The sequence below is a fragment of the Ursus americanus genome, chromosome 21 (genome assembly GCF_024610735.1).
Source record: "Ursus americanus isolate L20-20 chromosome 21, mUrsAme1.1.p, whole genome shotgun sequence".
NCBI classification, from domain to species: Eukaryota; Metazoa; Chordata; class Mammalia; order Carnivora; family Ursidae; genus Ursus; species Ursus americanus.
This window is the reverse complement of record NC_142147.1, coordinates 50,071,945-50,086,076: the sequence shown is the minus strand read 5'-3', so window position 1 is coordinate 50,086,076 and position 14,132 is coordinate 50,071,945. Positions and strand designations below refer to the sequence as shown.

At 53.6% G+C, this 14,132-nt stretch overlaps 1 protein-coding gene across 1 annotated transcript in view; it reads right to left on the bottom strand.

Annotated features, from left to right (window-relative positions):
• SULT2B1 (sulfotransferase family 2B member 1) overlaps positions 1-14,132 on the bottom strand; it is a 28,825-nt gene that overhangs the window by 12,184 nt on the left and 2,509 nt on the right. The gene's annotated exons all lie outside the window — the stretch shown is intronic.

The following is a 14,132-nucleotide window of genomic DNA, read 5'->3' as shown; positions in this document are numbered from 1 at the left end:
AGGTCACGACGATTATTAGCCCCCTTTTACGAATGAAGAAAGCGAGGCACAGAGAGGTTGAATGACATTCCCAAAGCCACACAGCCGGTGGGACACGGAGCACCTCACATCTGTAAAGTGGGGCTAAGTGCTTCCCCACATTGACTCTTTGCCCCAACCGTTGAGGAAGAGGCTAAGTCGCCACCCCATTTTACCAACAAGGACACCGAGGCTGCAGAAGTTATGTGCCCTGCCCACTCCTTCCTGTAATGCCACAGAGCGGCAGAGCGCACCTGAGAAACCCAGTCCAGGGCTTACCGTGAAGCTGGAACAGTTTCGTTTTGTTTTTTTACGATTTTATTTTTAAGTAATCTCTACGCCCAACATGGGGCTCGAACTTACAACTCTGAGATGGAGAGTCGCCTGCTCTACTGGCTGAGCCAGCCGGGCACCCCGAAACTGAAACAGTCTCAAGTTTCAAGCCCCTCACTCGAGCTGCCTTTCCAAAACCCTCGCGATGGGTCCACAAAGCCATAGACGGAAATAAAATTTTCCAAAGCGAGATGTTCTAAGAGCAATCCATTCGATCCGCTGTATCTTTCCATGACGGCCTCCCCCGGGGTCTCCTGCCCCTGGCGCGTCAAGAGGAGTGGGTATTGGGGGGCCCTGGCTAAGGTGAAGTGGAGGTGGGGAGACATTTTCCCCAGCTTCCCCCGGGTATTTATGGGGTCCGCGGTCATGCCTGTCCCTCTAGGCGGCTGGCTGCAGGAATTCGCAGGAGTCACATCACGACATCGCTTGTCGTGGGGCATCTGACACGGAAAGGATGAGGTGGAGGAGAAGACCCACGTCTGAAGTGCCAGAAGCTAGTCTGTGTCCTTTTTCTGGAATGTGTGGAGGGTTTGTCAGCTTTCAAAATGAGGCAAGTTGCTAATAATTCTCTTTCTCATCCTAAATAAACATCCCCTCTCCCTGCGGCCGGAGTCACACACACTCGTTCTTTTCCTTCAGGAGAACCCCCTTTGCACGGTACAACCTTCCAGCCCCACAGAATCCGAGCCGCCCATTCGGAGCCGCCACGCTGGGCTACTTTCCGTTCATGCCTCCTTAAAGTACACTGAGGACAACCCACTGAACTGGGAAAAAAAAAGTATGTGTGTAAGTAGGTTATATTGTCTGTGGATTTCACTTTGGGATGGTGAAGAGGCTATTACTAATATTCTGTTACATAAAGAGGGTTGGGGACCACACAGACGAAACTCAGAAACACAACGTTGGGTGAAGGACAGGCCACAAGAGGGTCTGGACCCCATGATTTCAATTATGGGAAGTTCAAATACAGGAAAAGTGCTAGAAGGTTCTAGAAGGTGATAGAAGTTGCCAGAAGGTGGGGCAGCAGTTTATTTTGGGGGGTTTGGTGGACTGTGAGGTGGGGGCTGGTTACGTGCTGTGCCTACTTTGCAAAATTCCTTGAGTTGTTGACCAAAGCTCTGTGGACAGCAGTCCTATGAGTTTTACCTTAACAAAATATTCAGTGAATGCATGGATAAGGCATTAAAGGGCGGGGGGAGGCCTTCCCACTAAAACAACTGTTTCTGGTAAAAAGGAGGCAAAGTGCGGGGCCTGACGAGGTTGAAAACCTAGCTGGCTTGGGACGCCTTTTCTGTTCCTCCTCCTCTGCCCGGTTGACAGTTGAGCAAATGGAGGTCCACTGAAGGCTATGACTGGCCCGGGGCGGTGGGGGGCAGGATCCTTCCTGAAGACCTCTACCAGCTTCGGAGATCTGAGGAATGGGGAGTTTCTCCAAGGCCGGCACCAGGGTCAGGCTTGGAGGAGAAGAATAGAAGCTAAAGAACTGTGTACCCTCTGCCTGGGATTGCTGGAGGGTTCTGGGGAGCCCAGCGGAAGCTCAGCCAGCCGGGGTCTCCCAGGGGCAGTGTCCCGAGCTGGGCCCAGAAGGGGAGAAGCTGGTGTATGGGCTACCGCCTGCTGGCAAAGGCCCCTTTATCCCTGACTGGGGGCTGTTCCCATGGAGACAGGGAGGGAGGGTTGGTCACCTCACAGGTTGTGGGGGGCGCGTTGCAGGCCCTGAGTAACCACAGTGGTACAGGCCTGAGGAAGAGTGCAGCCCTGGGGCTGGACATGGCTTTGGCACTTCCTGTTCGAGCTGAGGCCCCATACTTCATCCCTCTGTGCCTCAGTTTCTTCAATGGTGAAAGGGAGACAGGAGAAGTAGCAGTGTCTTGATGAAGGGCATTAACTCTGAAGCCAGAATATGGGGGTTTGAATTCTGTGTCCCACCGGCTGTGTGGCTTCGGGCAAATCAATCGACCTCTCTGTGCCTCCTCTGTTTTTTATCCATAAAATGGGGGTAGTAATAATCAGTACCTCCTACGGTTGTTGTGAGCACGTAGAAAGTACTCCACCCCGACCCCGAGATCAAGAGTCTCACGCTCCACCACGGAGCCGGCCAGGCGCGCCTCCCATTATTGTTGTGATTCACGGTAATAGAGGCAAAGGTGGGCATTGCGTGCGTCCAGAGGAGGGGCTGCTTAGCACAGCGTTGTAGTGACGTCACTGCGCAGTGACAACGTCAGCTTCCCTACAGGGTGAGGGTGGGCGTGGAATTAGTGACGTCACTGGTTGCCAGGCAGATTAGCCCAGGGGGTGGGTGCTTGGAGGCGGTCAGTTCCCATTAGACAGATTGGCAGCTAAGTGCCTTGGTCTTGGCGCTCTCCGCTCTCCTCACCTCGCTGAGCCTCAGTTTCCTTATCTGTCCCATGAGGATAATGGTCATCTCCACCTCAGGGTTTTCATCCTACCTGAGGATTAAAAGGGATAGTTTAGGGGCACCTGGGGGGCTCAGTCGGTTGAGCGGCTGCCTTCGGCTCAGGTCATGATCTCAGGGTCCTGGGATGGAGCCCTGCATTGGGCTTCTCCCTCTGCCTGCTGCTCCCCCTGCTTGTGCTCTCTCTGTCAAATAAATAAAATCTTTACAAAATAAAAATAAAAAGGACAATCTAGGTTAGGCGCCTGGCTCCTGGTAAACAGCGGGGAAGCCGAAGCTCCCTTTGGTGGCAGCGCTGTTTCCGTCCTTGATCTGACAGCCGCTCAGAGACATGTCCTCCCCAGTTGATAGGAGAGGAAAAGGGAGATGCCAACAGGGAAAAGATCCCGTGCCCTTTAGGAGTCCCTGAAATAGTCACTGATGGCGTGAATGAATAAGTACGAGGGGGTCCCCCTCCCAGCGCCCCCAGCACTGACAGCCTCCACAGCGGGGGTCCACGCCCCACCCCAGGGGGCCACGTCCTTGGTGCGCCACCTGTTTCTGACTGACCGAATGCATGTGGGAGGGAACAGAGGCATTGACCAAGAAAAAAGCGAGGAAAAGTCAAAGAGCTTTCGCGACGTCCTTTCACCTGCCTCAGCCCTTCTCAGCGACCCTGCTCTTCAGAATCCCCTGCCCAGCCCTTTAGAGATGCCCACAGCCGGGCCCCCTTGCAGGCCAGCAGCGTCTAGACCTTACCAGTGCACCCTCAGCGCCCAGAACAACCAATTGCTCATTAAATAAACAATCGAGGCGCGAACGCCGCCTCCCTGCTCGTGCCGAGGCTACAGATGGGACAATGGAAGGAAGGGAGAGTGACTTGTCCAAGGCCACATGAAGCAGGTCCCAGGCAGAGCTGGGATTTGAATCTCAACCCTGCAGGCAGTTTCCCCTGTGCAATGAGCACTCTTCCCAACTCCAGGCCTTCACATAGGCCGGTCCTCCTGCCAGGAATGCCGTCCCCGCCCTTGTCTGCTGGAGCGCGGAGGCCGGGGTGCCCCCACCCCATTCCTGCGTGGCCCAGTCTCACTGTGTGTCCTCTAACAGGTGCTGTGTGCCTTCATCCCCAGCTTGTAAATCAAATCTGGCCCCAGGGTGACTTTTCTTTCCCGGGGTGACAAGCCCGTTTTGTTCCCACACCACGTCCCGGGGCCTGGCTGGCTGCTGTCGCTTGACTGGAGCCGAGGAATGAAGGTGACAATGGAGCTGGGTCCGAGTCTGGCAGCAGGAGAGACTGCAGACAGCGCTGGGGCCGCACAATGGGAAGTTGGCCGAGCACCTGCTTAGCCCCGTCATTGGTGCCTGACCTGGTCCACCCTGCTTGGGAGACCCCAGGATGCGAGGCTCTAAGAATGGGCCAACTCATCAACCCTCCAGCCTCCCCGCCCAGCCCTGGCCCTCTCTCTCTCTGCTCTCCTCTCCAGCTCTGGTCTCCTCCTCGCCCTCTCGCCCTCCAGCCAGCCCCCTCCGTCCCTTGGCCTCCAGTCCCTCCCACCTGTCCATCCGGCATGTGGCCGCAGCCCCTCAGCCTGGAACTCAAGGCCCGCTGTCACCCAGGCCTGCCCATTCCTCTGGCCTCCTCCGACCTGAAAGACCACGTCTGACTTCCCTCTGGCCCCAGCAGGGGAGGAAGGGCAGGGGAGCCACGCATAAAGAAAATCTATGCCAAGGGCATACGTTATCAGACTTCTCCCAGAACCCCATGAAGTGGGTATGGAGAGCACTACTTCGAGCCGGAAAGAATGGAGGCCCAGAGAGGTTAATATATTTCCCTAAGGTCACACAGCAGTCTTCCTAGGCGGTCTCAGTAAGTACTTGTCAATGAGCCTCCACCCCTTCCTCTGCGGCTAGAGCACCGTGTGCCAGTCACGTTCAGTGTTTTAGCCCCAGGGCCTGGCACGCAATAGGTGTGCAAGAAACAAATCCGTGCCCAGCTCAGATCCCCAGAGGCAGCCCAGGCCACAGTGGGGAAGGAAGATGGGCTGAGGTTGGATAGACTTGGATTTGAACTCAGGCTCTGCTCCCAACTTGCTCTGGCACCTTGAGTACATGGCTTACCCTCTCTGGGGCCTGGGGATGAGGAGGATAGGAAGGCTTCCCTCGACGGAACTTGATAAAGATTAAAAGCCACCCCGCCTCTAGACTGGACTTTAGTCGCCTCCTTCCTGATCTCCCTGCTTCCACAGCCCTGCACCCCGGCGACAGCTCTCCCCAGTGTTAAAAACTAAGTAGGCTCTTGTCTCTCTTCTGCTCCAAACCCCCCCGCCTCCCTCAGAGAAAAAGCAACGTCCTCGCCATGAATACGAGGCCCTACAAGAGCCGCCCAGACCCTTCTGCCTTAATTTTCACCCCCACCCCTCGCTTACTGCTCTCCTTGCTAGTCCTCTGACCCCTCAGGCCAAGGCCTGCCTCAGGGCCTTTGCACTGACTGTCCTCTCTGTCTTCCATCCGGGCCTGGGATTAGCACCCTCACCTCCTGCCTCTGCTCCCACAGACAGCACCGCTGCACCTCATCGGTGAGGCCTCACCCGACACCCTGTTTATAATTCAGCCCTACCCCAGCCCCTCACCCTGCTTTGTCTTCCTCACACGCTGGGCACCTTCTGGGCCGCTCTCACGGCTTATGTATCTCTTTGATTGTTTATTGTCTTCCTTCTCCGCTTGCATGTAAGCTCCGTGAGACCAGGGATTATTTATTTATTTATTTATTTTTGGGTCCGTCTTTTTTGCCAGTGTATCCAATACACAGAGCAGCCCCTCCGTCCAGATTTGTTGAAGAAATCAGATTCATGCTGGGAGCGCTGCCTGGCACAGTACTCCCCACGGCGTTATAGGCCTGGCTTCCTTTATTCCCTCAACACCCCTAGGAGACAGGTGGTATTACCATCTTCCCCTTACAGATGGGAGATGGAGGCACAGAGAGGCAGAGTCACTTGGCTGATGTCACACAGCCACAGCTGGCAGAGATGGGTTTTGAACCCAAGCAGTGTGGCCCCACAGTTTGACCCGTCACCAGCCAGGGCCGTGGGGTAGCGCCTCTAGGCCCCTGCATTTGGGGCTCCCCAGGTGTGCTCCTTTCTGGGCAGGGGTTGTAGGCGGTGGTCAAGGAGACATAGGTTTGGCCTTGGGGAACTCACGTAACCTCTCCGAGTCCATCTCCACCTCCCTCCCCTTGGTCACGGGAGTGTTTAACTCCCAGGGGAATAATATTACATTATATACTGTGTATTCATATATCTCACTGAGCTATATATTTTTTCAAGATTTATTTATTTATTTGAGAGACAGAAAGAGAGCAGGGGGAGAAGCAGAGGGAGAGGTAGAGAGAGAATCCCAAGCAGACTCCGTGCTGAGCGCGGAGCCCGATGCGGGACTCGATCGCACGACCCCGAGATCACAACCCAAGCCGAAACCGAGAGGGGGACGATCCACTGACCGCCCAGGCGCCCCCGAACTATCTTAACACAAGCAGATTTCAAGCCAGAGTCTCTTCCCGTCCTGGGTGTTCACCCAAGAACAACAAATGTTATGTTCGTACAAACATCTGTACTCACATATTCATAGCGACACTGTTCACAATCGCCCCAAACTGGGAACAACCCAGACAGCCTCCAACGGGTGAGCAGGTCAACAGCGGTCCATCCACACCAGGGGACACTACTTGGCAATGACAAGAGACAGACCGCTGAGCCCCACAACCGCATGGACGCGTCTTGAAGATGCCGCGGGAAGAAGCCAGACTCCGGAAGGCACGTCCGTGTAGCCCCATCCGTAGGACGGCGGCCCCCACGGACGTCTACACCCCAATCCCCAGAGCCTGACTGTGTTACACTGCACGGAAAAGGGGATCTCGAGGCTATGATTCTGGTCAGCATTTCGAGATGGGGAGATTATCGGGTGGCCCTAAATTTAATCACAAGGGTCCTTCTGAGAAGGAGGGGGGAGGAGAGGAGCAGTGGTCACAGAAGCCGAGGTCAGAGAGCAGAGAGTTTGGAAGATGCGGGCGGGCAGCTGGCTTTGGAGACGGACAAAGGAGCCATGAGCCATGGAACGCAGGAGGCTTCTAGGAGCTTCTAGGAGCTGGAAATGCACAGAAGGACCCGATTCTCCCGAGAGCCTCCGGGAGGAACGCCGCCCTGCTGCCCCTCAGATCTGAGCCCGTCAACACCGATTCAGACTTCTGAGCTCTGCAAGAGTAGGGACCTGGGTTTGTATGGCTTGAGGCCACTCGTCATGTGGTCATTTGTTGTCGCCACAACAGGGAACATGACATTTTCGCAATGACAAAGCTGTATGGACAGAGACTAAACCGGGGGTGGGGGGCGCGGTGGGGGGAGAGGGCAGTCGGGGATGAGGGGGCTTGACCTCAAAGGCATGATGGGACGGTTCTGATGGTGGGGATGGTTATACAAATCCCACGTGTACTAAGATTCATAGAACTATACACTCCCCCTAAACACACACAAAAGTCAACTTTATAATTTTCTTTAAAGGGCCTCATTCATATAAATGCTTAATGCCCATTAGCCGTTATTAAAACAAAGCATCCCAGGGGCGCCTGGGTGGCACAGTGGTTAAGCGTCTGCCTTCGGCTCAGGGCGTGATCCCGGCGATCTGGGATCGAGCCCCACATCAGGCTCCTCCGCTATGAGCCTGCTTCTTCCTCTCCCACTCCCCCTGCTTGTGTTCCCTCTCTCGCTGGCTGTCTCTATCTCTGTCGAATAAATAAATAAAATCTTTAAAAAAAAAAAAAAAAACAAAGCATCCTGTTTGCCAGTGTCCCTCTTGGCAACTCTGGGATGGGCAGAGAAGGACGCCTGCCTTTGTTACAGGCCTCCCTTGGATTTGCTGTGTGACCTGAGGCTACTCGCAAGCCCTCTCTGGTCTCCTATCAAGAATGAGCAGTGGCAGGGGGAACAGGGACCTCTTTTCCAGGGACTTTCCAGTCTGATGTCCAAGGAGAGCTCTCCATCCCTGGGAGCTTTAGGCCTTTCTGCCTGAGATGGGGCAAATTGATTCGTTCAGCCCACAAGTATTTACTGAGCGCCTACTCTGAGCCCAGCGCTGGGAGATACAAGAGCAAAGCGAAATGACCAAAAAGCCCTACTGCAATTTGTGTTCGAATGGACAAAAACGAGCCCAAAATGTTTTAATGTGGGTGCGCGTGTGTGTTTTTTAAAGATTTTATTTTTAAGTAACCTCGACACTCAACGTGGGGCTCGAACTCACAACCCCGAGACCAAGAGGCGCACGCTCCACCCACTGAGCCAGCCGGGCGCCCCTGAACCCCCAATGTTTTCAATGTGGAATGCCGGATGGTGATGGGGAACACGGAGCCGGTGGGGGGTAGAGAGCATCTGGAGAAGGTTGCAGGTTTAGATCCATGGAACAGGAAGTAGTAACCAGGGGAAGCGCCTGTGCAAAGGAGGTGACAGGATCCGCGGCTAGGGTTCTGGGGTCTGCCTGGGGCTGGAGCTGCTCCCCTTCCTGGGCGTGGCCCCAGCCTTCAGGAATGCAAGCTGGCTGCAGGATGTCTCCTAGCAGCCCAGCCGGCTGTCCTGCTGACTCACGCTGGGCGCCTGTGGTCAACCTGCCTTTCTCTGGGGAACACTGCCAAGCCTCCCTGAGCCTGAGCTGGGTTCAACGTGCCCCATTCCCAGAACACACTGTACAGGTCCCAGGCCAGCCACCATGTCTTTGGTGGCTCTCCGTGGCAGGAGTACCTTTCCCTCACCTCCTGAAATTCCGCTTGGAACGCATCTGGGCAAGCATCCGCATCTCCCCTGGGCACCTCCATCCCAGCGCAATGACTCACGCCTTGGCCAGAGTACAGAGAAACAGGCTCTTTTCACTTGCCTGCTCTTGGCAGGAGAGCAATTAGACTAACCTCTTTGGGAGATCACTTGGCAACATTTTAATTATGCGACCACCTCCGCTAAAGCAGGAGACACCCCCCTGTGTCTGCGCATTGTTCCTCATTTCCTTCTCCTGTTTGCTTCTTTCGCAGCCCTTTTAACACTTAGTAACTAATTTCTTTGGCTAGTGACTTCTTAAAATCAGTCGGCCCTACTCGCAGAGGGGCGCTAGGAGGGACTCCTACCGTGTCCCACCTCCAAGAAACATTGTCTGACATTCCGGCAGTACTCCCATAGTACCCGTTGGAGGTGCAAGTGAACGTGACCCCCCAAAATTTACGGATTAGATCGGCGGCCTTGAGGGGGTGCCAATTAAATATATACCAGGATGTTTATTGCAAGATCATTTACAAGCAAGACTTGAAACAGCACAGGACTGGGTAAATACATCAGGGCCCCACAAACCCTGGAACCCGGCCATTCAAAAGGAGGCGTTATTTCTTTAGAGGGATGGGGCTCCCGCGGCTCTTTCTCAAAGCCCAGGGCCCTTCCTGTTTGCGCATTACACTGAACATAAACACCCTCTATTAGAAGAAAATCCCTTAAGCAAATATGGGAATGTTTACAATGACATGTTCCGATGTCTGCAGCTTACTTTGGAAACATATCACAAATAAGGATGGACGGACGGACAGAAGGATGCTCTGATACGTGGTAAGACACATCAAATACAATTTTAGCGGTGGTAGGTATAGGGATGTTCGTGGATAATTCTTCCAAGGGTTTTTTTTTTTTTTTTAAATATGTTTGGACATTTTCACACTGAAAGATTGGAGGGGTAAGGAGGTGGTATTTATCTGGCAAGATGTCCCAGATATCACAAAAGGCCAGAAGGTATGAAGTAATATCTTGCAAAGTGGCTGGACCCTGCCCTTGGCGGGTGGGACCAGACACGTCTTGGGGGACGTGGGAGCCACAGGTGGCAGAGCCCGGGGCCCCAAACACGTGGCCCCGTGACACAAAACGCTTGTGGCTGGGGCTGGGGTGTGAGCCTTCAATGAATTTCTACCGCGTTAAGCACCCCAAGTGGGAGGATGTTTAAGTCTGCCAGCCTTCCTTAGTAGGGCGCATGCGTCCTTTTCTTTCTCTTTAGAAAATCTAATTAGGAAAATAACAAATTCTTGGATCATATCTCTGTATCTTTTGATCATCTGGGTTTATTAATAAGTTAATGGGTCTCTCCCAACAATGCCTTTGCCAGCCTCAGGGGATCCCAGTACTACCAGTTTGGTGAGTAACTTAACTGCTTATAGAAGCACATGCAAGCATTCACAGTGTGAGTGCTCTGATTTCTCCCCCTCTTCCCCCTCCTCCCCCTCTTCTCCTCTCCCTCCTCCCCTCCCCCTTCTCCTCCTTCTCCTCCCTCTTCTCCTCCCCTCCCCCTCCTCCTTCTTTTCCCTTTTCCCCTCCCCCTCCTCCCCCTCTTTTCCTCCTCCTCCCCTTTCCCTCCTCCTTCTGCTCCTCCTCCTCCCCCTCCTCCTCCCCCTTTCCTCTCTTTCTTCTAAAAACTATTGATTTCATACCTTATGCCTTACCCTGCACCTTGCTTATTTTTTAGGTCAATCTACAGCCGTCTCGTTCTGTTTAAAAATAGCTGCAAGATATCCCACTTCCATCCTTTTAAAATTATTTTCCTTTTGACAAAACGTATTAATCTTAAGTGAATTTTGACAAACGCATATCCTCCTGCGATCCCAACTCCTAGCAAGACACAGAAGAGCCCCGCGCCCCAGAAAGTTTCCTGGTGCCTCCTCCGATTCTGTCCCCGCCCCTGCCCCAGCCGTGACCTCTGTACCGAGTGTTTCTCAGAAATAGAGTTGTCTGGTGTTGGGTGTTCCAGAACTTTCATCTTATAGAATGTACTCCGGCATCTGGCTTCTTTTGCTCAGCACAACGTTCCTGACATTCATGGATGTTTGTGTGTAGGTTAGAGTTTTTTTCCCTTCTGTGGCTGAGTCGAATTCCTCTGTATGAATAAATCACAGGGTGCGTAATCCATTTCCCTGTTTTTGGCTGTTTTCAGATCGGGCTATTATGCCGAAAGCTGCTGCACCCACCCCGGTCTTTGGGTGGCCCAACGTTCTCATTTCCTTGGGCAAATAACCGGGAATTGGAATTGCTCAGTCATAGGGTGGGGGTCTTATTGTTTGCATTTCGTAACCATGCATTTTAAGTTCTGATGGGGTAAAATCCCCCCCCCGTTTCCTTCCCCCACCTCCCGCACTTCTTGCACATTTCAAATCCACCCCAACTTTTAAGTAACTTTAAAAAAATTTGAAATTTATCACTTTGATATATCACTTTCCTAAGGATAATAGTAATGCAGACAAATCTAGTTAAAGAAATTAATCACTCTCTTCAAATTCTCAGAGTTCTTTGTACTGCTGCCCGGGCTTTGTCCCTCAAAGGCCAGCAGATTCATTGCGCCCCCATTGGCTCGCACAGCCCCCACCTCTCCAAGGCCCCCGCGCCAGCATGGTCAGTGCTGTTCTGTTCCCACCACCGAGTTCTTCTTGTTCCCTGCACACTCTATGCTCCACCGCCTCTCAGATCTCTTGTGTGCCATGCCTTTAGCCTGAGGCTCTTCGTGACTTTTCTTTCCTTTCTCTGTAATGCTCCCCCCTCCTCCTTCCAACATGCATTTATTAAGCTCCTACTATGTACCTATCCTGGCCCTTGGGCCACTCACAGCCTGCAGCCACGCCAACCAACAGAACTTTCTGGAATGATGGAGACAGTCCGTTCTGCACTGCCCAGGATGGCAGCTGCGGACCCTGTGGGGCCCACGGAGCCCTTGAAACGGGGCCGTAGCAACAGGGGGCCCTTTCAATTGTATTTGCTTATTATTGATTTCAACTGTCACCCGGACACTCAATTCCAATTACTAGAAATCTTTTTGGGCGGGTTTGGAACAACTCAGACCTGGGGATGGGGATGGGCTTTTTCGAGCTGTAACGCCGTGAGATCTAGAAGCAGATCAGCTCTTCCTGATGGAAGGTTGGCATCTCGGAGCAAAAGCCCACTCGGTCCCAAAGGCTTCGCGTACAAAGCATGTAAAATATTTCATTGATAATTTTTTCTATTGGTTCTGTGTTGAAATGGTAGTGTTTCAGATATATCGGGTTAAATAAAATATAGAATTAAAATGATTTTTGCCTGTGTCTTTTGCCGCTTTTTTTTTTTTAATGTGGCCCTGAGAAAATGTTTACCTCGGGGGCTCACACCATGCCCTCTGTGGTCCACCCTCCGGCGTCGGTCTGGAAGGCGGACAGACCACCGATTCACTGGTCCCCTCGTGAAGGTGATTCCTGCACAGGGACAGCCCTTTCCTGCAGTCCGAGGACTCCTGTCCGAACTCTTTCTCCAGGGGCTTCAGAGCGAGACCCTGGGAGTGCATCTCTGATGTACGGGGCTTCTGTGGGCCTCAGTGTCCCCATCTGGAAAATGGGAATCCCAACCTGGGCGGCCTCACAGGGCTGTTCAGAGGATCCAAGGAGCTAACCCACACAAAGCCCTCGAGGAGCCTGGCGCATGCTGAAGGCTCCGGAAGGTTCTAATTACCACCATTCTTCACCCTGGCCCCACCCTTCCCAGCACCTGAGTTCCTGGCTCAGGAGGGGGTCACGGGATTTGGAGAAGGAGGAAGGAAAAAAAAAAAAACCACACAAACCCTGACTCAGCAGAGAGCACCGGGTCTGGCCCATCCCCGGGCAGCACCCGCTGCTCCCGTTTCACAGATGCGCAGCTCCAAGCGCCCCTGTCTGCCCCGCGGGTCCCAGCCAGCGAGTGACGCGGGTAGGATCTTAACTGAGGGTTGCCTGCTTGCAGACTTCGGGACTCTGGCCTTCTTGCCTACAGTGGCAAAGTCCTGACATCTCTCTTGGGGCCTCTGATCCAGGCCTCCCCAGCAACACCAGCGCCCCCCTCCTTGCCCTGGCATTCGATGCCACCAGAGTCCACCGAGGTGCCACTCTCCCTCCCACAGAGCGCCCCCCCCCCCTGCAAACTGAGCTGCTCAGTCCTTTCCAAGCGGTTCCAGGATGTTCCCACTCCCCAGCCCGGAAAAAGCACGTGGGAATGGAGACACATCCTGCCCTTTGCTCTCCAAGCCTGGGTCATCACTGGGGGTCATCGCTGGGGAGCGGGGTGGCTCTGAGCATCTCCCAAGGCACCTTATTTACTAGCGGCGGCCCAGAGTCCCCTCCCCTCTCCGCCTGCCCAAATTCCACCCAGGCAGCAGCAAGGTCCAATGTGCTATTATTTGCTTATTGCTTAGAACCTTTTTATTAGCGGCCCCTTTCTCCTTGGGAAAAGCAGCTCTGTGACTGGCAGGGATCTAGCCATTAAAATCTTTTGAGTGGCTCTGCCCTCCCCAAGGAAGGAGGGGGCTGGGATTTTAAAACCAGGGCTGGAGACCTCAGCCATAAATCTGAGAGATCAGAAAGGGCTATGCAGCGGGTTCTCCAAGATCAGAGGGAGGGAGGGGCGGCAACCGCAGGTCCAGATGCCTGCTTGGTTTCCTCTGGCCTTGATTCTCTCCAGAAGGGGCTGGTGGTGGCCCAGCCCAGCATGCCCACACTCTAGGAAACGTGGCAGAGCACAGACTACCCACCAAGCCTCCCATCCAGGCTGGAGCTTCCTCCCCTTCCTCATCCCTTTGCCAGCCAGGGCGTGAGAGTCAGGCAGCCTGGGTTCAGATCCTGGCGACATCCCACTTGGCAGCTGTGTGACCTCGGGCAACTCACTCAACCTCTCTGGGCCTCAGTGGTCTCAATCATACACTGGATGACAATAGCAGATCATCTGTGCCAGTTAATCTCAGACAGTTGCTGGGAAGCCGCGCATAAGAAAGGACTAGAAGGGACTCATGTCCCCTGGGCCTGTCTCCCCATTGGCTCCACTGCCGGCCTGCCTCCTGCTTGCTCTTAATGTTTTCCTTTTCAAATTTTGATTTTTGCCCTTAATATCCCCCTTTTGTGCATTGGATACCTACACAGTGACACGGAACACTACAAAATTTATAAAGGGTGACTGATCGCAAACCCCACGAAAAAGAACCTTCTGAGCCCCGTGTCTCGCTGATGTCTCTGAGCTCCTGGTCCCCACAACCGCTATCCCAGTGAAATTCTGTCGCAGTTTTGTCACGTATGCCTGTATTCCCAAAGCAATATAAGAGCTTTTTTGATTTTCGGGGGGGGTGGGTCGTAAAAAACTGGACTGTGGGTAATAATGGTCCCCATGGGAATTTTCCATTGCCCCCGTTGGTCGCTCCGATCCACAGTTTGCCCCTCCTCTCCCCTCTCCCTGCCTGCCCTGCCCCTGCTCACCTGCCTTCCGGGCCTGACTCATCTCACAAGCATGCCTAATCTCCATTCATTCATTCCTTGACATCATTCTCAGAGACTCGCTAG